Source organism: Chiloscyllium plagiosum, unplaced genomic scaffold (genome assembly GCF_037043375.1).
Source record: "Chiloscyllium plagiosum isolate Xiang-an unplaced genomic scaffold, Cpla_swu_hap1 HiC_scaffold_37, whole genome shotgun sequence".
In the NCBI taxonomy this organism is placed as follows: Eukaryota; Metazoa; Chordata; class Chondrichthyes; order Orectolobiformes; family Hemiscylliidae; genus Chiloscyllium; species Chiloscyllium plagiosum.
Genome location: NW_028270175.1, coordinates 61,461,371 through 61,483,624, shown reverse-complemented (window position 1 = coordinate 61,483,624; position 22,254 = coordinate 61,461,371).

Here is a 22,254-nt window from a genome sequence, read left to right as displayed (position 1 = left end):
TCCCCCTCGCTCTCTGTCCCCCCTCTCTGTCCCCCTCTCTCTCTGTCCCCCCCTCTCTCTCTGTCCCCCTCTCTCTGCCCCCTCTCTCTGCCCCGGTCTCTGTCTCCCTCACTCTGTTGCCCTCTCTCTGCCCACTCTCTGTCCCCCTCTCTCTGCCCCCTCACTCTCTCCCACTCTGTACCCCTCTCTCTGTCCCCCACTCTATGTCCCCTCTCTCTGTACCCCTCTCTCTCTGTCACCAGTCTCTCTGCCCTCCTCTCTTCCCCCCTCTCTCTGTCCCCCTCTCTCTCTGTCCCCCTCTCTCTGTCCCCCCCTCTCTCTGTCCCCTCTCTCTCTGTCCCCCTCTCTCTGTCCCCCTCTCTCTGTCCCCCTCCCTCTATTCCCCTTCTCTCTGTCCCCCTCTCTCTGTCCCCCTCTCTCGGTTCCCCACTCTCTCTGTCCCCCCTCTCTCTGTCACCCCCTTTCTCTGTCCCACTCTCTCTCTGTTCCCCCCTCTCTCTGTCCCCCTCTCTCTCTGTCCCTTCTCTCTCTGTACCCCCACTCTCTGTTCCCCTCTCTCTGTCCCTCCTCTCTCTGTCCCCTCTCTCTGTCCCTCCCCCCTCTGCCCCACCGTCCCCCTCTCTCTGTCCTCCTCTCTCTGTCCCCCTCTCTCTGTTGCCATATCTGTCACCGTCTCTCTGTCCCCCACTCTCTGTCCCCCTTCTCTCTGACCCCTCTATCTCCCTCACTCTCTGTGGCCCTCTCTCTGTCGCCAACTCTCTGCCCCCCTCTCCCTCCCCGCCTCTGTCTGTCCCCATCTCTGTCCCCCTCTCTGTCTGTCCCCATCTCTCTCTGTCCCCCTCTCTCTCTGTCCGACCCACTCTGTCCCCCTCTCTCTGCCCCCCTTCTTGTCCCCCTCTCTCTCTGTCCCTCTCTCTCTCTGTCCCGCTCTCTCTGTCCCCCACTCTGTCCCTCTCTCTCTGTCCCCCTCTCTCTCTGTCCCTCTATATCTCTGTCCCTCTCTCTCTGTCCCCTCTCTGTCCCCCATTTCTCTGTCCCCCTCTCTTTCCCCCCACCTGCCTCTCTCTGTCCTCCTCTCTCGGCCCCCCGTTCTCTGACACCCTCTCTTTCCCCCACTCTGTAACCCTCCCTCTGTCCCCACTCCCTCTGACCCCCTCTATCTTCCCCACTCTCTGTGCCCCACTCTCTGTCCCGCGCTCTCTGTCCCTCGCTCTCTGTCCCCCACTCTCTGTCCCACTCTCTCTGTCCCCCTCTCTCTGTCCCGCGCTCTCTGTCCCTCGCTCTCTGTCCCCCACTCTCTGTCCCACTCTCTCTGTCCCCCAGCTCTCTGTCTCCGCCGCTCTCTGTCCCCTCTCTCTCTCTCTCTTTCCGGCCCTCTCTCTGACCCGCCTCTCTTTCCCCCTCTCTCTCTGTCCCGCTCTCTCTCTGTCCCCCTCGCTCTCTGTTCCCCCTCTCTTTGTCCCTCCCCCTCTTTGTCCCTCCCTCTCTCTGTCCCCCTCTCTCTCTGTCCCCCTGTCTCTGTTGCCACTTTCTGCCCCCTCTCTCTCTGCCCCCCTCTCTCTGTCCCGCGCTCTCTGTCCCTCGCTCTCTGTCCCCCACTCTCTGTCCCACTCTCTCTGTCCCCCAGCTCTCTGTCTCCCCCGCTCTCTGACCCCATCTATCTCCCCCGCTCTCTGTCCCCCTCTCTCTGTTGCCCTCTCTCGCTGTCGCCCCTCTCTCTGTCCCATTCTCTCTCTGTTCCCCTCTCTCTGTCCTCCTCTCTCTGTCCCTCTCTCCCTGTCCCCCTCTCTGTGCCCCCCTCTCTGCCACCCCCTATCCCCCTCTCTCCCTCCCCCTCTCTCTGTCTCCCTCTCTCTGTTGCCATATCTGTCACCGTCTCTCTGTCCCACACTCTCTGTCCCCCTTCTCTCTGACCCCCTCTATCTCCCTCACTCTCTGTGGCCCTCTGTCCGTCGCCTACCCTCTGCCCCCCTCTCCCTCTCCGCCTCTCTCTGTCCCCCTCTCTGTCTGTCCCCATCTCTCTCTGTCCCCCTCTCTCTCTGTCCCACCCACTCTGTCCCCCTCTCTCTGTCCCCCTCTCTCTGTCCCCCTCTCTCTCTGTCCCTCTATCTCTCTGTCCCTCTCTCTCTGTCCCCCTCTCTGTCCCTCTCTCGCTGTCCCCCTCTCTGTCCCCCATTTCTCTGTCCCCCTCTCTCTCCCACCTGCCTCTCTCTGTCCTCCTCTCTCCGCCCCCCTTTCTCTGACACCCTCTCTTTCCCCCACTCTGTAACCCTCTCTCTGTCCCCACTCCCTCTGACCCCCTCTATCTTCCCCACTCTCTGTGCCCCAGTCTCTGTCCCGCGCTCTCTGTCCCTCGCTCTCTGTCCCCCACTCTCTGTCCCCCTCTCTCTGTCCCGCGCTCTCTGTCCCTCGCTCTCTGTCCCCCACTCTCTGTCCCCCCTCTCTGTCCCCCAGCTCTCTGTCTCCCCCGCTCTCTGTCCCCTCTCTCTCTCTTTCCCTCCCTCTCTCTGTCCCCCCTCTCTTTCCCCCTCTCTCTCTGTCCCGCTCTCTCTCTGCACCCCTCTCTCTGTCCCCCTCGCACTCTGTCCCCCTCGCACTCTGTCCCCCCTCTCTGTCCCCCTCTCTCTCTGTCCCCTTCTCTCTCTGTCCCCCTCTCTCTCTGCCCCCTCTCTCTATTTCCCCCCCTCTCTCTGTCCCCCAGTTGTCTGTCTCCCCAGCTCTCTGTCACCTCTCTCTCTCGCTTTCCCGCCCTCTCTCTGTCCCCCCTTTTTCCCCCCCTCTCTCTGTCCCGCTCTCTCTCTGTCCCCCCTCTCTGTACCCCTCTCTCTCTGTCCCCCTCTCTCTCTCTGTCCCCCTCTCTCTGCCCCCTCTCTCTGCCCCGGTCTCTGTCCCCCTCTCTCTGTACCCCCCTCTCTCTGCCCCCCCTCTCTGTCACCCCCTTTCTCTGTCCCACTCTCTCTCTGTCCCCCTCTCTCTCTGTCCCCCTCTCTCTCTGTCCCTTCTCTCTCTGTACCCCCTCTCTCTGTCCCCCTCTCTCTGTCCCTCCTCTCTCTGTCCCCTCTCTCTGTCCCCCCCCCCTCTCTGCCCCACCGTCCCCTCTCTCTGTCCTCCTCTCTCTGTCCCCCTCTCTCTGTTGCCATATCTGTCACCGTCTCTCTGTCCCCCACTCTCTGTCCCCCTTCTCTCTGACCCCTCTATCTCCCTCACTCTCTGTGGCCCTCTCTCTGTCGCCAACTCTCTGCCCCCCTCTCCCTCCCCGCCTCTGTCTGTCCCCATCTCTGTCCCCCTCTCTGTCTGTCCCCATCTCTCTCTGTCCCCCTCTCTCTCTGTCCCACCCACTCTGTCCCCTCTCTCTCTGTCCCCCTCTCTCTCTGTCCCTCTATCTCTCTGTCCCTCTCTCTCTGTCCCCCTCTCTGTCCCCCATTTCTCTGTCCCCCTCTCTTTCCCCCACCTGCCTCTCTCTGTCCTCCTCTCTCTGCCCCCCTTTCTCTGACACCCTCTCTTTCCCCCACTCTGTAACCCTCCCTCTGTCCCCACTCCCTCTGACCCCCTCTATCTTCCCCACTCTCTGTGCCCCACTCTCTGTCCCGCGCTCTCTGTCCCTCGCTCCCTGTCCCCCACTCTCTGTCCCCCACTCTCTGTCCCCGTCTCTCTGTCCCGCGCTCTCTGTCCCTCGCTCTCTGTCCCCCTCTCTCTGTCTCCTCTTTCTGCCCCCTTCTCTATCTGTCCCCCTCTCTCTCTCTCTGACATCCTCTCTCTCTGACCCCCTCTATCTCCCCCACTCTCTGTCCCCCACTCTATGTCCCCCTCTCTCTCTGTCCCCTCTCTCTCTGTCCCCCTCTCTCTGTCGCCGTCTCTCTGTCCCCCTCTCTCTGTCCCCTCTCTCTCTGTCACCCTCTATCTGTCCCCTCTCTCCCACCCTCTCTGACCGCCTCTATCCCCCGCTCTCTGACCCCCTCTCTGTTGCCCTCTCTCTGCCCCCGCTCTCTCTGCCCCCCCGACCCCTCTCTCTGTCCCCCTCTCTCTCTGTCCCCCCCTCTCTCTGTCCCCCTCTCTCTGTCCCCCTTTCTCTCTGTCCCCCTCTCTCTGTCCCTCCTCTCTCTCTCCCCCTCTCTCTGTCCCTCCTCTCTCTGTCCCTCCTTTCTCTCTCCCCCTCTCTCTGTCCCTCCTCTCTCTGTCCCTCCTCTCTCTGTCCCTCCTCTCTCTGTCCCCCTCTCTCTCTGTCCCCCTCTCTCTGTCCCCCTCTCTCTCTGTCCCCCTCTCTCTCTGTCACCCTCTCTCTGTCCCCCTCTATCTGTCCTCTCTCTCTCCCACACTCTCTGACCCCCTCTCTCCCCCGCTCTCTGACGCCCTCTCTGTTGCCCTCTCTCTGCCCCCGCTCTCTCTGCCCCCGACCCCTCTCTCTGTCGCCCTCTATCAGTTTCCCTCTCACTGTTCTCCACTCTGTCCCTCTCTCTCTGTCCCCCTCACGCTGTCCCCTTCACTCCTGTCCCCCTCTCTCTGTCCCCACCCTCTGCCACCCCCTCTCTGTCCCCCTTTCTCTGTACTCCTCTCTCTGTCCACCTCTCTATGCCCCCTCCCAGTCACCGTCTCTCGGTCCCCCCTCCCTCTGTCCCCCTCCCTCTGTCACCCTCCCTCTGTCCCCCTCTCTCTGTTCCCCCCCCTCTCTGTCCCCCATCTCTGCCCCCCCTCTCTGCCCCCCTCTTTGCACCCCTCTCTGCCCACCCTCTCTGTCCTCCTCTCTGTGTCCTCCTCTCTCTGCCCCCCTCTCTCTGTCCCCCTCTCTCTCTGTCCCACCCACTCTGTCCCCCTCTCTCTGTCCCCCTCTCTCTGTCCCCCTCTCTCTCTGTCCCTCTATCTCTCTGTCCCTCTCTCTCTGTCCCCCTCTCTGTCCCTCTCTCGCTGTCCCCCTCTCTGTCCCCCATATCTCTGTCCCCCTCTCTCTCCCACCTGCCTCTCTCTGTCCTCCTCTCTCTGCCCCCCTTTCTCTGACACCCTCTCTTTCCCCCAGTCTGTAACCCTCTCTCTGTCCCCACTCCCTCTGACCCCCTCTATCTTCCCCACTCTCTGTGCCCCACTCTCTGTCCCGCGCTCTCTGTCCCTCGCTCTCTGTCCCCCACTCTCTGTCCCCCTCTCTCTGTCCCGCGCTCTCTGTCCCTCGCTCTCTGTCCCCCACTCTCTGTCCCCTCTCTCTCTCTCTTTCCCGACCTCTCTCTGTCCCCCCTCTCTTTCCCCCTCTCTCTCTGTCCCGCTCTCTCTCTGTCCCCCTCTCTCTGTCCCCCTCGCACTCTGTCCCCATCGCACTCTGTCCCCCCTCTCTGTCCCCCTCTCTCTCTGTCCCCCTCTCTCTCTGCCCCCTCTCTCTATTTCCCCCCTCTCTCTGTCCCCCAGCTGTCTGTCTCCCCAGCTCTCTGTCACCTCTCTCTCTCGCTTTCCCGCCCTCTCTCTGTCCCCCCCCCTTTTTCCCCCCTTTCTCTGTCCCGCTCTCTCTCTAGCCCCCTCTGTCTGTCCCCCTCGCTCTCTGTCCCCCCTCTCTGTCCCCCTCTCTCTCTGTCCCCCCCTCTCTCTCTGTCCCCCTCTCTCTGCCCCCTCTCTCTGCCCCGGTCTCTGTCTCCCTCACTCTGTTGCCCTCTCTCTGCCCACTCTCTGTCCCCCTCTCTCTGCCCCCTCACTCTCTCCCACTCTGTACCCCTCTCTCTGTCCCCCACTCTATGTCCCCTCTCTCTGTACCCCTCTCTCTCTGTCACCAGTCTCTCTGCCCTCCTCTCTTCCCCCCTCTCTCTGTCCCCCTCTCTCTCTGCCCCCTCTCTCTATTTCCCCCCTCTCTCTGTGCCCCAGCTGTCTGTCTCCCCAGCTCTCTGTCACCTCTCTCTCTCGCTTTCCCGCCCTCTCTCTGTCCCCCCCCCTTTTTCCCCCCTTTCTCTGTCCCGCTCTCTCTCTAGCCCCCTCTGTCTGTCCCCCTCGCTCTCTGTCCCCCCTCTCTGTCCCCCTCTCTCTCTGTCCCCCCCTCTCTCTCTGTCCCCCTCTCTCTGCCCCCTCTCTCTGCCCCGGTCTCTGTCTCCCTCACTCTGTTGCCCTCTCTCTGCCCACTCTCTGTCCCCCTCTCTCTGCCCCCTCACTCTCTCCCACTCTGTACCCCTCTCTCTGTCCCCCACTCTATGTCCCCTCTCTCTGTACCCCTCTCTCTCTGTCACCAGTCTCTCTGCCCTCCTCTCTTCCCCCCTCTCTCTGTCCCCCTCTCTCTCTGTCCCCCTCTCTCTGTCCCCCCTCTCTCTGTCCCCTCTCTCTCTGTCCCCCTCTCTCTGTCCCCCTCTCTCTGTCCCCCTCCCTCTATTCCCCTTCTCTCTGTCCCCCTCTCTCTGTCCCCCTCTCTCGGTTCCCCACTCTCTCTGTCCCCCCTCTCTCTGTCACCCCCTTTCTCTGTCCCACTCTCTCTCTGTTCCCCCCTCTCTCTGTCCCCCTCTCTCTCTGTCCCTTCTCTCTCTGTACCCCCACTCTCTGTCCCCCTCTCTCTGTCCCTCCTCTCTCTGTCCCCTCTCTCTGTCCCTCCCCCCTCTGCCCCACCGTCCCCCTCTCTCTGTCCTCCTCTCTCTGTCCCCCTCTCTCTGTTGCCATATCTGTCACCGTCTCTCTGTCCCCCACTCTCTGTCCCCCTTCTCTCTGACCCCTCTATCTCCCTCACTCTCTGTGGCCCTCTCTCTGTCGCCAACTCTCTGCCCCCCTCTCCCTCCCCGCCTCTGTCTGTCCCCATCTCTGTCCCCCTCTCTGTCTGTCCCCATCTCTCTCTGTCCCCCTCTCTCTCTGTCCGACCCACTCTGTCCCCCTCTCTCTGTCCCCCTTCTTGTCCCCCTCTCTCTCTGTCCCTCTCTCTCTCTGTCCCGCTCTCTCTGTCCCCCACTCTGTCCCTCTCTCTCTGTCCCCCTCTCTCTCTGTCCCTCTATATCTCTGTCCCTCTCTCTCTGTCCCCTCTCTGTCCCCCATTTCTCTGTCCCCCTCTCTTTCCCCCACCTGCCTCTCTCTGTCCTCCTCTCTCGGCCCCCCGTTCTCTGACACCCTCTCTTTCCCCCACTCTGTAACCCTCCCTCTGTCCCCACTCCCTCTGACCCCCTCTATCTTCCCCACTCTCTGTGCCCCACTCTCTGTCCCGCGCTCTCTGTCCCTCGCTCTCTGTCCCCCACTCTCTGTCCCACTCTCTCTGTCCCCCTCTCTCTGTCCCGCGCTCTCTGTCCCTCGCTCTCTGTCCCCCACTCTCTGTCCCACTCTCTCTGTCCCCCAGCTCTCTGTCTCCGCCGCTCTCTGTCCCCTCTCTCTCTCTCTCTTTCCGGCCCTCTCTCTGACCCGCCTCTCTTTCCCCCTCTCTCTCTGTCCCGCTCTCTCTCTGTTCCCCTCGCTCTCTGTTCCCCCTCTCTTTGTCCCTCCCCCTCTTTGTCCCTCCCTCTCTCTGTCCCCCTCTCTCTCTGTCCCCCTGTCTCTGTTGCCACTTTCTGCCCCCTCTCTCTCTGCCCCCCTCTCTCTGTCCCGCGCTCTCTGTCCCTCGCTCTCTGTCCCCCACTCTCTGTCCCACTCTCTCTGTCCCCCAGCTCTCTGTCTCCCCCGCTCTCTGACCCCATCTATCTCCCCCGCTCTCTGTCCCCCTCTCTCTGTTGCCCTCTCTCGCTGTCGCCCCTCTCTCTGTCCCATTCTCTCTCTGTTCCCCTCTCTCTGTCCTCCTCTCTCTGTCCCTCTCTCTCTGTCCCCCTCTCTGTGCCCCCCTCTCTGCCACCCCCTATCCCCCTCTCTCCCTCCCCCTCTCTCTGTCTCCCTCTCTCTGTTGCCATATCTGTCACCGTCTCTCTGTCCCACACTCTCTGTCCCCCTTCTCTCTGACCCCCTCTATCTCCCTCACTCTCTGTGGCCCTCTGTCCGTCGCCTACCCTCTGCCCCCCTCTCCCTCTCCGCCTCTCTCTGTCCCCCTCTCTGTCTGTCCCCATCTCTCTCTGTCCCCCTCTCTCTCTGTCCCACCCACTCTGTCCCCCTCTCTCTGTCCCCCTCTCTCTGTCCCCCTCTCACTCTGTCCCTCTATCTCTCTGTCCCTCTCTCTCTGTCCCCCTCTCTGTCCCTCTCTCGCTGTCCCCCTCTCTGTCCCCCATTTCTCTGTCCCCCTCTCTCGGTTCCCCACTCTCTCTGTCCCCCCTCTCTCTGTCACCCCCTTTCTCTGTCCCACTCTCTCTCTGTCCCACCCACACTGTCCCCCTCTCTCTGTCCCCCTCTCTCTGTCCCCCTCTCTCTCTGTCCCTCTATCTCTCTGTCCCTCTCTCTCTGTCCCCCTCTCTCTGCCCCCTCACTCTCTCCCACTCTGTACCCCTCTCTCTGTCCCCCACTCTATGTCCCCTCTCTCTGTACCCCTCTCTCTCTGTCACCAGTCTCTCTGCCCTCCTCTCTTCCCCCCTCTCTCTGTCCCCCTCTCTCTCTGTCCCCCTCTCTCTGTCCCCCCCTCTCTCTGTCCCCTCTCTCTCTGTCCCCCTCTCTCTGTCCCCTTCTCTCTGTCCCCCTCCCTCTATTCCCCTTCTCTCTGTCCCCCTCTCTCTGTCCCCCTCTCTCGGTTCCCCACTCTCTCTGTACCCCCACTCTCTGTCCCCCTCTCTCTGTCCCTCCTCTCTCTGTCCCCTCTCTCTGTCCCTCCCCCCTCTGCCCCACCGTCCCCCTCTCTCTGTCCTCCTCTCTCTGTCCCCCTCTCTCTGTTGCCATATCTGTCACCGTCTCTCTGTCCCCCACTCTCTGTCCCCCTTCTCTCTGACCCCTCTATCTCCCTCACTCTCTGTGGCCCTCTCTCTGTCGCCAACTCTCTGCCCCCCTCTCCCTCCCCGCCTCTGTCTGTCCCCATCTCTGTCCCCCTCTCTGTCTGTCCCCATCTCTCTCTGTCCCCCTCTCTCTCTGTCCGACCCACTCTGTCCCCCTCTCTCTGTCCCCCTTCTTGTCCCCCTCTCTCTCTGTCCCTCTCTCTCTCTGTCCCGCTCTCTCTGTCCCCCACTCTGTCCCTCTCTCTCTGTCCCCCTCTCTCTCTGTCCCTCTATATCTCTGTCCCTCTCTCTCTGTCCCCTCTCTGTCCCCCATTTCTCTGTCCCCCTCTCTTTCCCCCACCTGCCTCTCTCTGTCCTCCTCTCTCGGCCCCCCGTTCTCTGACACCCTCTCTTTCCCCCACTCTGTAACCCTCCCTCTGTCCCCACTCCCTCTGACCCCCTCTATCTTCCCCACTCTCTGTGCCCCACTCTCTGTCCCGCGCTCTCTGTCCCTCGCTCTCTGTCCCCCACTCTCTGTCCCACTCTCTCTGTCCCCCTCTCTCTGTCCCGCGCTCTCTGTCCCTCGCTCTCTGTCCCCCACTCTCTGTCCCACTCTCTCTGTCCCCCAGCTCTCTGTCTCCGCCGCTCTCTGTCCCCTCTCTCTCTCTCTCTTTCCGGCCCTCTCTCTGACCCGCCTCTCTTTCCCCCTCTCTCTCTGTCCCGCTCTCTCTCTGTCCCCCTCGCTCTCTGTTCCCCCTCTCTTTGTCCCTCCCCCTCTTTGTCCCTCCCTCTCTCTGTCCCCCTCTCTCTCTGTCCCCCTGTCTCTGTTGCCACTTTCTGCCCCCTCTCTCTCTGCCCCCCTCTCTCTGTCCCGCGCTCTCTGTCCCTCGCTCTCTGTCCCCCACTCTCTGTCCCACTCTCTCTGTCCCCCAGCTCTCTGTCTCCCCCGCTCTCTGACCCCATCTATCTCCCCCGCTCTCTGTCCCCCTCTCTCTGTTGCCCTCTCTCGCTGTCGCCCCTCTCTCTGTCCCATTCTCTCTCTGTTCCCCTCTCTCTGTCCTCCTCTCTCTGTCCCTCTCTCTCTGTCCCCCTCTCTGTGCCCCCCTCTCTGCCACCCCCTATCCCCCTCTCTCCCTCCCCCTCTCTCTGTCTCCCTCTCTCTGTTGCCATATCTGTCACCGTCTCTCTGTCCCACACTCTCTGTCCCCCTTCTCTCTGACCCCCTCTATCTACCTCACTCTCTGTGGCCCTCTGTCCGTCGCCTACCCTCTGCCCCCCTCTCCCTCTCCGCCTCTCTCTGTCCCCCTCTCTGTCTGTCCCCATCTCTCTCTGTCCCCCTCTCTCTCTGTCCCACCCACTCTGTCCCCCTCTCTCTGTCCCCCTCTCTCTGTCCCCCTCTCTCTCTGTCCCTCTATCTCTCTGTCCCTCTCTCTCTGTCCCCCTCTCTGTCCCTCTCTCGCTGTCCCCCTCTCTGTCCCCCATTTCTCTGTCCCCCTCTCTCTCCCACCTGCCTCTCTCTGTCCTCCTCTCTCTGCCCCCCTTTCTCTGACACCCTCACTTTCCCCCACTCTGTAACCCTCTCTCTGTCCCCACTCCCTCTGACCCCCTCTATCTTCCCCACTCTCTGTGCCCCAGTGTCTGTCCCGCGCTCTCTGTCCCTCGCTCTCTGTCCCCCACTCTCTGTCCCCCTCTCTCTGTCCCGCGCTCTCTGTCCCTCGCTCTCTGTCCCCCACTCTCTGTCCCCCCTCTCTGTCCCCCAGCTCTCTGTCTCCCCCGCTCTCTGTCCCCTCTCTCTCTCTTTCCCGCCCTCTCTCTGTCCCCCCTCTCTTTCCCCCTCTCTCTCTGTCCCGCTCTCTCTCTGCGCCCCTCTCTCTGTCCCCCTCGCACTCTGTCCCCCTCGCACTCTGTCCCCCGTCTCTGTCCCCCCTCTCTCTGTCCCCTTCTCTCTCTGTCCCCCTCTCTCTCTGCCCCCTCTCTCTATTTCCCCCCCTCTCTCTGTCCCCCAGTTGTCTGTCTCCCCAGCTCTCTGTCACCTCTCTCTCTCGCTTTCCCGCCCTCTCTCTGTCCCCCCTTTTTTCCCCCCCTCTCTCTGTCCCGCTCTCTCTCTGTCCCCCTCTGTCTGTCCCCCTCGCTCTCTGTCCCCCCTCTCTGTCCCCCTCTCTCTCTGTCCCCTCTCTCTCTCTGTCCCCCTCTCTCTGCCTCCTCTCTCTGCCCCGGTCTCTGTCCCCCTCTCTCTGTACCCCCCTCTCTCTGCCCCCCCTCTCTGTCACCCCCTTTCTCTGTCCCACTCTCTCTCTGTCCCCCTCTCTCTCTGTCCCCCTCTCTCTCTGTCCCTTCTCTCTCTGTACCCCCTCTCTCTGTCCCCCTCTCTCTGTCCCTCCTCTCTCTGTCCCCTCTCTCTGTCCCCCCCTCTCTGCCCCACCGTCCCCTCTCACTGTCCTCCTCTCTCTGTCCCCCTCTCTCTGTTGCCATATCTGTCACCGTCTCTCTGTCCCCCACTCTCTGTCCCCCTTCTCTCTGACCCCTCTATCTCCCTCACTCTCTGTGGCCCTCTCTCTGTCGCCAACTCTCTGCCCCCCTCTCCCTCCCCGCCTCTGTCTGTCCCCATCTCTGTCCCCCTCTCTGTCTGTCCCCATCTCTCTCTGTCCCCCTCTCTCTCTGTCCCACCCACTCTGTCCCACTCTCTCTGTCCCCCTCTCTCTCTGTCCCTCTATCTCTCTGTCCCTCTCTCTCTGTCCCCCTCTCTGTCCCCCATTTCTCTGTCCCCCTCTCTTTCCCCCACCTGCCTCTCTCTGTCCTCCTCTCTCTGCCCCCCTTTCTCTGACACCCTCTCTTTCCCCCACTCTGTAACCCTCCCTCTGTCCCCACTCCCTCTGACCCCCTCTATCTTCCCCACTCTCTGTGCCCCACTCTCTGTCCCGCGCTCTCTGTCCCTCGCTCTCTGTCCCCCACTCTCTGTCCCCCACTCTCTGTCCCCGTCTCTCTGTCCCGCGCTCTCTGTCCTTCGCTCTCTGTCCCCCACTCTCTGTCCCACTCTCTGTCCCCCAGCTCTCTGTCTCCCCCGCTCTCTGTCCCCTCTCTCTCTCTCTCTTTCCCGCCCTCTCTCTGACACCCCTCTCTTTCCCCCTCTCTCTCTGTCCCGCTCTCTCTCTGTCCCCCTCGCTCTCTGTTCCCCCTCTCTTTGTCCCTCCCCCTCTTTGTCCCTCCCTCTCTCTGTCCCCCTCTCTCTCTGTCCCCCTGTCTCTGTTGCCACTTTCTGCCCCCTCTCTCTCTGCCCCCCTCTCTCTCTGACCCCATCTATCTCCCCCGCTCTCTGTCCCGCTCTCTCTCTGTCCCCCTCGCTCTCTGTTCCCCCTCTCTTTGTCCCTCCCCCTCTTTGTCCCTCCCTCTCTCTGTCCCCCTCTCTCTCTGTCCCCCTGTCTCTGTTGCCACTTTCTGCCCCCTCTCTCTCTGCCCCCCTCTCTCTCTGACCCCATCTATCTCCCCCGCTCTCTGTCCCCTTCTCTCTGTTGCCCTCTCTCGCTGTCGCCCCTCTCTCTGTCCCACTCTCTCTCTGTTCCCCTCTCTCTATCCCCCTCTCTCTGTCCCATCTCTCTCTCCCCTGCTCTTTGACCCCCCTCTTTCTCCCTATCTCTCTCTGTCCCCTCTCTCTTTCCCCCTCTCTCTATCCCCATCTCACTGTCTCCTCTCTCTCTCTCCCGCTCTCTGACCCCTTCTCTGTCATTCTCTCTTTCTGCCCCCTCTCTCTGCCCCCTCTCTCTCTGCCCCCTCTCTCTCTGACCCCCTCTCTCTGACCCCCGTCCCCCTCTCTCTGTGTCCTCTCTCTCTCCCCGCTCTCTGACCCCCTCTCTGTCGCCCGCGCTCTCTGTCCACCTCTCTCTCTGTCCCTCTCTCTCTCTGTCCCCCCCTCTCTGTTCTGCCCATCTGTCCCCCCCTCTCTCTGTCCCCCTCTCTCTGTGTCCTCACTCTCTCCCCGCTCTCTGACCCCTTCTCTGTCGCCCGCTCTCTCTGTCCCCCTCTCTCTCTCTGTCCCCTACTCTCTCCATCTCCCCACTCTCTGTCCCCCTCTGTCCCCTCTCTCTCCCACCCACATCTCTCTATCCCTCCTCTTTGTCCCCCTCTCTCTCTGTCCCCCACTCTCTCAGTCCCGCTCTCTCTGTTCCCCCATCTCTGTCCCTCTCTCTCTCCCACCCGCCTCTCTCTCTGTCCCCCCTCTCTCTGCCCCCTCTCTCTGTCCGCCCCCTCTCTGTCCCCTCTCTCTGTCCCCCTCTCTCTCTCTATCCCCCACTCTCTCTGTCCCCCTCTCTCTCTGTCCCCCTCTCTCTGTCCCCTCTATCTCTCCCTGTCTCTCTGTCCTCTGTCTGTCCCCCACTCTCTCCATCCCCCCACTCTCTGTACCCCTCTCTCTGTTCCCACTCTCTGACCCCCTCTATCTCCCCAACTCCCTGTCACCCTCTGTCTGCCCCTCTCTCTTTCCCCTCTCTCTCTGCCCCCCCTCTTTCTGTCCTCCTCTCTCTGTCCCTCTCTCTCTGCCCCCCTCACTCTGTCCCCCTCTGTCTGCCCCCCTCTGTCTGCCCCCGTCGCTCTCTGTCCCTCTCTCTCTATCTCCCCCACTCTCTGTTCCCCCTCCCTCTCTGCCCCTCTCTCTCTGCCCCCTGTCTGTGGCCTCCTCTCTCTTTGGCCCCCGCTCTCTGTCGCTCCTTTCTGCCCCCACTCTCTCTGTCCCCCTCTCTCTGTCCCCCTCTCTCTCTATCCCCATCTCTCTCTGTCCCCCTCTCTCTGCCCCCTCTCTCTGTCCCCCTCTCTCTGTCTCCTCTATCTCTCCCTCTCTCGCTCTGCCCCCTCTCTCTCACCCTCTCTCTCTGTCCCCCACTCTCTCCATCCACCCACTATCAGTTCCCCTCTCACTGACACCCCCTCTCTGACTCCCCCTGTCTCCCTCACTCTGTACCCCTCTCTCTATTCTCACTCTCTGACCCACTCTATCTCCTCAACACTCTGTCACCCTCTCTCTGCCCCTCTCTCTTTCCTCTCTCTCTCTGCCCCCTCTCTCTGTCCCCCTCTCTCTGTCCCTCTCACCCTGCCCCCCTCACTCTGTCCCCCTCTGTCTGCCCCTATCCCTCTCATCCCGTTTCTCTCTGTCCCCCTCTCTCTGTCCCCCTCTCTCTCTGTCACCCTCTCTCTGTCCCCCTCTCTCTCTGTCCCCTTCTCTCTGTCCCCCTTTCTCTCTGTACCCCTCTCTCTGCCCCCCTCTCTCTGTCCCCCTCTCTCTGCCCCCCCTCTCTCAGTCCCACCTCTCTCTGTCCCCCCTCTCTCTGTCCCCCCTCTCTGTCCCCCTGTCTCTGTCCCCCTCTCTCTCTGTCCCCCTCTCTCTCTGTCCCCCTCTCACTCTGTCTCCCTCTCTCTGTCACCCTCTCTCTCTGTCCCCCTCTCTCTGTCCCTCCTCTCTCTGTCTCCCTCTGCCCCCCCTCTCTGTCACCGTCTCTGTATCCACCCTTCTCTCTGTCCCACCTTTCTCTGTTCCCCCTCTCTTTGACCCCCTTCTCTCTGTCCCCCACCCCTCTCTGACCCCTTCTCTCTCTGTCCTCGTCTCTCTCTGTCCCCCTGTCTCTCACTGACCCCCTCTCTCTCTGACCCCCTCTATGTCCCCCACTCTCTGTCCCCCACTCTCTGTCCCCCACTCTCTTTGTGCCCTCTCTCTCTGTCCCCCTCTATCTGTCCCCTCTCTCTCCCCACCCTCTCTGACCGCCTCTCTCCCCCGCTCTCTGACCCCTCTCTGTTGCCCTCTCTCTGCCCCCGCGCTCTCTGCCCCCCCGACACCTCTCTCTGTCCCCCTCTCTCTGTTCCCCTCTCTCTGTCCCCCTCTCTCTGTCCCCATCTCTCTGTCCCCCCTCTCTGTCCCCCTCTCTCTGCCCCTCTCTCTGTCCCTCCTCTCTCTGTCCCCCTCTCTCTCTGTCCCCCTCTCTCTGTCCCCCTCTCTCTCTGTCCCCCTCTCTCTCTGTCCCCCCTCTCTGTCCCCCTCTCTCTGTCCCGCTCACTCTGTCCCTCCTCGCTCTGTCCCCCTCTCTCTCCCTCTCTCTCTGTCCCTCCTCTCTCTGTCCCTCCTCTCTCTGTCCCTCCTCTTTCTGTACCCCTCTCTCTCTGTCCCCCTCTCTCTGTCCCCCTCTCTCTCTGTTCCCCTCTCTCTCTGTCACCCTCTCTCTGTCCCCCATCTCTCTCTGTCCCCCTCTCTCTCTCCCCCTCTCTCTGTCCCTCCTCTCTCTGTCCCTCCTCGCTCTGTCCCCCTCTCTCTGTCCCCCTCTCTCTCTGTCCCCCTCTCCCTCTGTCACCCTCTCTCTGTCCCCCTCTCTCTGTTCTCCCTCTCTCTGTCCCGCTCTCTCTCTGTCCCCCTCTCTCTGCCCCCACTCTGTCACCATCTCTCTGTCCCCTCTCCCTCTGTTCCCTCCCGCTCTGTCCCCTTCTCTCTGCCCCCCCACTCTGGTCCCCCCTCCCCCCTCTGTCCTCTCTCTCTCTGTCCCCTCTCTCTCTGTCATCCTCTCTCTCTATCCGTCTCTCTCTATCCGTCTCTCTCTCTGACCGCATCTCTCTCCCCCCTCGCTCTGTTCCCCGTTCTCTGTTCCTCCATCTCTATCGCCCTCTCTCTGCCCCCTCTCAGTCACCGTCTCTCTGTCCCCCTCTCTCTGTCCCCGTCTCTCTGCCCCCTCTCAGTCACCATCTCTCTGTTCGCCCCCCCGTCCACCCCTCTCTGTCGTCCGCTCTCTGTCCCCCTCTCTGTCAGTTTCTCTGTCCCCACTCTGTCCCCCTCGGCCCCTCTCTCTGTCCCCCCTCTCTCTGTCTCCCTCGTCCTCCCCTCTCTCTGTCCCCCCCTCACTGCCCCCTCTCTGTCACTGTCTCTCTGTCCCCCCTCTCTCTGTTCCCGTCTCTCGGCCCCCTCTCTCAGTCCACTCTCTCTCTGTCCCAAACCTCTGTCCCCCCCTCTCTGTAGCCCTCTCTCTGCCCCCTCTCAGTCACCATCTCTCTGTTCCCCCCCGTCCACCCCTCTCTGTCGCCCGTTCTCTGCCCTCTCTCTGTCACAGTCTCTCTGTCCCCCCTCTCTCTGTCCCCCTCTCTCTGTCCCCCCTCTCTGTCTCCCCCTCTCTGTCACCCCCTCTCTGTAGCCCTCTCTCTGCCCCCTCTCAGTCAACATTTCTTTGTTCCCCACCGTCCACCCCTCTCAGTCCTCCCTCGGTCTGTCCCCCTCCCTCTGTCCCCCTCTCTCTGTCCTCCCTCGGTCTGTCCCCCTCCCTCTGTCCCGCTGTCTCTGTCCCCCTCTCTCTGTCCGCCCCTCTCTGTCCCCCCTCTCTGTCTCCCTCTCTCTGCCCCCTCCCAGTCACCATCTCTCTGTCCCCCCCCCCTCTGTCCCCCCTCTCTGTACCTCCCTCTCTGTTCCACCCTCTCTCTGTAGCCCCTCTCTCTGTCCCCCCTCTCTCTGTCCCCATCTCTCTCTGCCCCTCTCTCTCTATCCCCTCCACTCTCTGTTCCCCCTCTCTCTCTGCCCCCTCTCTCTCTGTCCTCCTATCTGCCCCTCTCTCTGTCGCCTCTTTCTGCCCCCCTCTCTCTCTGTCCCCCTGTCTCTCTGACACCCTCTCTCCCCCACTCTCTGTCCCCCTCTCTCTGTCGCCCTCTCTCTGACCCCCACTCTCTCACACCCGCCTCTCCCTGTACCACCTCACTGCCCCCCCTCTCTCTGTCGCCGTCTCTCTGTCCCCCTCTCTCTGCCCCTCTCTCTCTGCCTCCCTCTCTCTGCCCCCTCTCTCTCTGCCCCCTCTCTCTCTGTCGCCCTCTCTCTGCCCCCTCTCTCTCTGCCCGACTCTCTGTCCCCCTCTCTCTCTGTCCCCCTCTCTCTCTATCCCCCGCTCTCTCCATCCGCCCAATCTCCGTCCCCCTCTCTCTGACCCCCCCTCTCTCCCCCACACGGTACCCCTCTCTCTTTCCCTCTGCCCCCTCTCTCTGTCACCGTCTCTCTATCCCCCCTTCTCTCTGTCCCACCTTTCTCTGTTCCCCCTCTCTTTGCCCCCCCTCTCTTTCCCCCCTCTCTCTGTCCCCCCCTCTCTCTGACCCCTTCTCTCTCTGTCCTCCTCTCTCTCTGTCCCCCTCTCTCTGTCTCCTCTTTCTGCCCCCTTCTCTCTCTGTCCCCCTCTCTCTCACTGACCCCCTCTCTCTCTGACCCCCTCTATCTCCCCCACTCTGTCCCCCTCTCTCTGTCCCCCACTCTCTGTCCCCCTCTCTCTGTCGCCGTCTCTGTCCCCCCCTCTATCTGTCCCCTCTATCTCCCACCCTCTCTGACCGCCTCTCTCCCCCGCTCTCTGACCCCCTCTCTGTTGCCCTCTCTCTGCCCCCGCTCTCTCTTCTCCCCGACCACTCTCTCTGTCCCCCCCACTCTCTGTCCCCCTCTCTCTGACCCCCTCTCTCTCCCCCACTCTGTACCCCTCTCTCTGTCTCCCTCTCTCTGCCCCCCCGTCACCGTCTTTCTTTCCCCCTTCTCTCTGATCCCCCTTTCTCTGTTCCCCCTCTCTCTGTCCCCTCCTCTCTCTGTCCCCCCTCTCTCTGTCCCCCTCTCTCTGTCCCCCCTCTCTGTACCCCCTCTCTCTCTTACCCCCTCTATCTCCCCCACTCTCTGTCCTCTGCTCTCTGTCGCCCTCTCTCTGACCCCCACTCCCTCTGTCCCCCTCTCTCTCTCTGACCCCTCTCTCTCTGTCCCCTCTATCTCCCCCGCTCCCTGTCCCCCCTCTCTCTGTTGCCCTCTCTCGCTGTTGCCCTCTCTCTGTCGCCCTCTCTCTGACCGCCTCTCTCACACCCGCCTCTCCCTGTACCACCTCACTGTCCCCCTCTCTCGCTGTCGCCCCTCTCTCTGTCCCATTCTCTCTGTCCCACTCTCTCTGTCCCCCACGACCCCTCTCTCTGTCCCTTCTCTCTCTCTGTTCCCCGCTCTCTATTCCCCTCTCTCTGTCCCCTCTCTCTCTCCCCCGCTCTTTGACCCCCTCTCTGTCACCCTCTGTCCCTGCCCCCTATCTCTCTGTCCCCCTCTCTCTATCCCCGTCTCATTGCCCCCTCTCTCTATCTCCCGCTCTCTAACCCCTTCTCTTTCATCCTTTTTTCTGCCCCCTCTCTCTGCCCCCTCTCTCTCTGCCCCCCCTCTCTCTGCCCCCCTCTGTCTGAACCCCGCCCCCATCTCTGTCCCCTTCTCTCTGTCCCCCTCTCTCTGTCTCCCTCTCTCTGTCCCCTCTCTCTGTCCCCTCTCTTTCTCCCACGCTCTTTGACACCCTCTCTTTCGCCCTCTCTCTCTGCCCCCTCTCTCACTGCCCCCTCTCTCTGTCCCCCTCTCACAGTCCCCTCTCTCTCCCGCTCTCTGACCACCTCTCTGTCACCCCCTCTCTCTGCCCCCCTCTCTCTCAGTCCCCCTCTCTCTGTCCCCTTTCTCTCTCCCCCGCTCTCTGACCCCCTCTCTGTTGCCCTCTTTCTGCCCCCTATCTCTCTGCCCCCGTCTCTGTCCCCCCTCTCTCTGTCCCCCTCTCTCTCTCTGTCCCCTCTTTCTATCCCCTTCTCACTGTCACCTCTCTCTCTCCCGCTCTCTGTCCCCCTCTGTCAGTCCTCCTCTCTCTGTCCTCCTCTCTCTGTACCCCCTCTCTCTGTTCCCCCTCTCTCTGTTCCCCTCCTCTCTGTTCCCCCTCTCTCTGTCCCTCCGTCTCTCTGTTCCCCCTCTCTCTGTCCACCCTCTCTCTGCCCCTCCTCTCTGTCCCCCCCTCTCTGTGTCCCTCTCTCTGTGTACTCTCTCTCTCCCCGCTCTCTGACCCCCTCTCTGTCGCCCGCGCTCTCTGTCGCCCCTCTCTCTGTTCTCCTCTCTCTGTCCCCCTCACTCTGTCCCCTCTCTCTGCTCCCCCCCCCACTCTCTATCCCCCTCTCTCTGCCCCATCTCTCTCTCCCGCTCTCTGACCCCCTCTCTGTCACCCTTTCTCTCTGCCCCCTCTCTCCCTGACCCACTCTCTCTGACCCCCTCTCTGCCCCCCCACTCTCTGTCCCTCCCTCTCTCTGTTCCCCCTCTCTCTGTCCACCCTCTCTCTGCCCCTCCTCTCTGTCCCCCCCTCTCTGTGTCCCTCACTCTGTGTACTCTCTCTCTCCCCGCTCTCTGTACCCCTCTCTCTGCCCCCCCTCTCTGTCACCGTCTTTCTATCCCCCCTTCTCTCTGTTCCCCCTTTCTCTGTTCCCACTCTCTCTGTCCCCCCTCTCTCTATCCCCCCCTCTCTCTGTCCCCCTCTCTCTATCCCCTTCTCTCTGTCCCGCTCTCTCTGTCCTCCTCTCTCTGTACCCCCTCTCTCTGTTCCCCCCTCTGTCTGTCCCCCCTCTCTCTTACCCCCTCTATCTCCCCCACTCTCTGTCCCCCGCTCTCTGTTGCCCTCTCTCTGACCCCCACTCTCTCTGTCCCCTCTATCTCCCCCGCTCCCTGTCCCCCCTCTCTCTGTTACCCTCTCTTGCTTTCGCCCTCTATCTGTCGCCCTCTCTCTGACCCCCTCTCTCACACCCGCCTCTCCCTGTACCACCTCACTGTCCCCCTCTCTCGCTGTCGTCCCTCTTTCTGTCGCCGTCTCTGTGTCCCCCTCTCTCTGTCCCCTCTCTCTCCCCCGCTCTCTGACCCCCTCTCTGTTGCCCTCTCTCTCTCTCTGTCCCCCTCTCTCTATCCCCTTCTCACTGTCCCCTCTCTCCTGCTCTCTGTCCCCCTCTCTCAGTCCTCCTCTCTCTGAACCCCCTCTCTCTGTTCCCCCTCTCTCTGTTCCCCCCTCTCTCTGTTCCCCCCTCTCTCTGCCCCCCGACCCCTCTCTCTGTCCCCCTCTCTCTCTCTGTCCCCCTCTCTCTGTCTCCCTCTCTCTGCCCCCCCCTCTCTGTCACCGTCTCTCTATCCCCCCTTGTATCTGTTCCCCCTTTCTCTGTTTCCCCTCTCTCTGTCACCGTCTCTCTGTCCCCCTCTCTCTCTGTCCCCCTCTCTCTCTGCCTCTCTCTCTGACCCCCTTTCTCTCTGTACCCTCTCTCTCTGTCCCCCTCTCTCTTTGTCCTGCTCTCTCTGTCCCACTCTCTCTGTCCCCTCTCTCTCTCCCCCGCTCTCTGACCCCCTCTCTGTTGCCCTCTTTCTGCCCCCTATCTCTCTGCCCCCGTCTCTGTCCCCCCTCTCTCTGTCCCCCTCTCTCTCTCTGTCCCCCTCTTTCTATCCCCTTCTCACTGTCACCTCTCTCTCTCCCGCTCTCTGTCCCCCTCTGTCAGTCCTCCTCTCTCTGTCCTCCTCTCTCTGTACCCCCTCTCTCTGTTCCCCCTCTCTCTGTTCCCCTCCTCTCTGTTCCCCCTCTCTCTGTCCCTCCCTCTCTCTGTTCCCCCTCTCTCTGTCCACCCTCTCTCTGCCCCTCCTCTCTGTCCCCCCCTCTCTGTGTCCCTCTCTCTGTGTACTCTCTCTCTCCCCGCTCTCTGACCCCCTCTCTGTCGCCCGCGCTCTCTGTCGCCCCTCTCTCTGTTCTCCTCTCTCTGTCCCCCGCTCTCACACCCGCCTCTCCCTGTACCACCTCACTGTCCCCCTCTCTCGCTGTCGTCCCTCTTTCTGTCGCCGTCTCTGTGTCCCCCTCTCTCTGTCCCCTCTCTCTCCCCCGCTCTCTTACCCCCTCTCTGTTGCCCTCTCTCTCTCTCTGTCCCCCTCTCTCTATCCCCTTCTCACTGTCCCCTCTCTCCTGCTCTCTGTCCCCCTCTCTCAGTCCTCCTCTCTCTGAACCCCCTCTCTCTGTTCCCCCTCTCTCTGTTCCCCCCTCTCTCTGTTCCCCCCTCTCTCTGCCCCCCGACCCCTCTCTCTGTCCCCCTCTCTCTCTCTGTCCCCCTCTCTCTGTCTCCCTCTCTCTGCCCCCCCCTCTCTGTCACCGTCTCTCTATCCCCCCTTCTATCTGTTCCCCCTTTCTCTGTTTCCCCTCTCTCTGTCACCGTCTCTCTGTCCCCCTCTCTCTCTGTCCCCCTCTCTCTCTGCCTCTCTCTCTGACCCCCTTTCTCTCTGTACCCTCTCTCTCTGTCCCCCTCTCTCTTTGTCCTGCTCTCTCTGTCCCACTCTCTCTGTCCCCCCCTCTCTCTCTGTCCCCCTCTCTCTCTCTGTCTCTCTCTCTCTACACCTCTCTCTCTGTCCCCTCTCTCTCTGTCCCCTCTCTCACTGCCCCCTCTCTCTATCCCCCTCTCACAGTCCCCTCTCTCTCCCGCTCTCTGACCACCTCTCTGTCACCCCCTCTCTCTGCCCCCTCTCTCGCTGCCCCCCTCTCTCTGTCCCCCTCTCTCTGTCCCCTCTCTCTCCCCCGCTCCCTGACCCCCTCTCTGTTGCCCTCTTTCTGCCCCCTATCTCTCTGACCCCCTCTCTGTCCCCCCTCTCTCTGTCCCCCCTCTCTCTCTGTCCCCCTCTCTCTATCCCCTTCTCTCTGTCCCCCCTCTCTGTCCTCCTCTCTCTGTACCCCCTCTCTCTGTTCCCCTCTCTCCCTGTTCCCCCCTCTCTCTGTTCCCCCTCTCTCTGCCCCCGCTCTATCTGCCCCCCCTCTCTCTGCCCCCCCTCTCTGTTCCCCCTCTCTCTGTCCCCCTCTCTCTGACACCCCTCTCTGTCCCCCTCTCTCAGTGTACTCTCCATCTCCCCGCTCTCTGACCCCCTCTCTGTCGCCCGCGCTCTCTGTCGCCCCTCACTCTGTCGCCGTCTCTCTGTCCCCCTCTCTCTGCCCCCTCTCTCTCTCTGCCCCCCCTCTCTCTGCCCCCTCTCTCTCTGCCCCCCATCTCTCTGCTCCCTCTCTCTCTGTCGCCCTCTCTCTGTCCCCATCTCTCTGTCCCCTCTCTCTCCCCCACTCTCTGACCCCCTCTCTGTCGCCCACTCTCTGCTCCCTCTCTCTCTGCCCCCCTCTCGGTCCCCCTCTCTCTCTGTCCCCCCCTCTCTCTCTATCCCCCACTCTCTCCATCCGCCCACTGTCTGTCCCCATGCCTCTGACCCCCCTCTCTCCCCCTCACTGTATTTCCTCTCTCTCTCTCCCTCTGCCCCCTCTCTCTGTCACCGTCTCTCTATCCCCCCTTCTCTCTGTCCCACGTTTCTCTGTTCCCCCTCTCTTTGCCCCTCTCTCTGTCCCCCCTCTTTCTGTCCCCCCCTCTCTGACCCCTTCTCTCTCTGTCCTCCTCTCTCTCTGTCCCCCTCTCTCTCACTGACCCCCTCTCTCTCTGACCCCCTTTATCTCCCTCACTCTCTGTCCCCCTCTCTCTCTGTCGCCGTCTCTCTGTCCCCCTCTCTCTCTGTCCCCTCTCCCTCTGTCCCCCTCTATCTAACCCCTCTCTCTCCCACCCTCTGTGACCCCCTCTCTCCCACGCTCTCTGACCCCCTCTCTGTTGCTCTCTCTCTGCCCCCGCTCTCTCTGCCCCCGACCCCTCTCTCTGTCCCCCTCTCTCTGTTTCCCTCTCTCTGTTCTCCGCT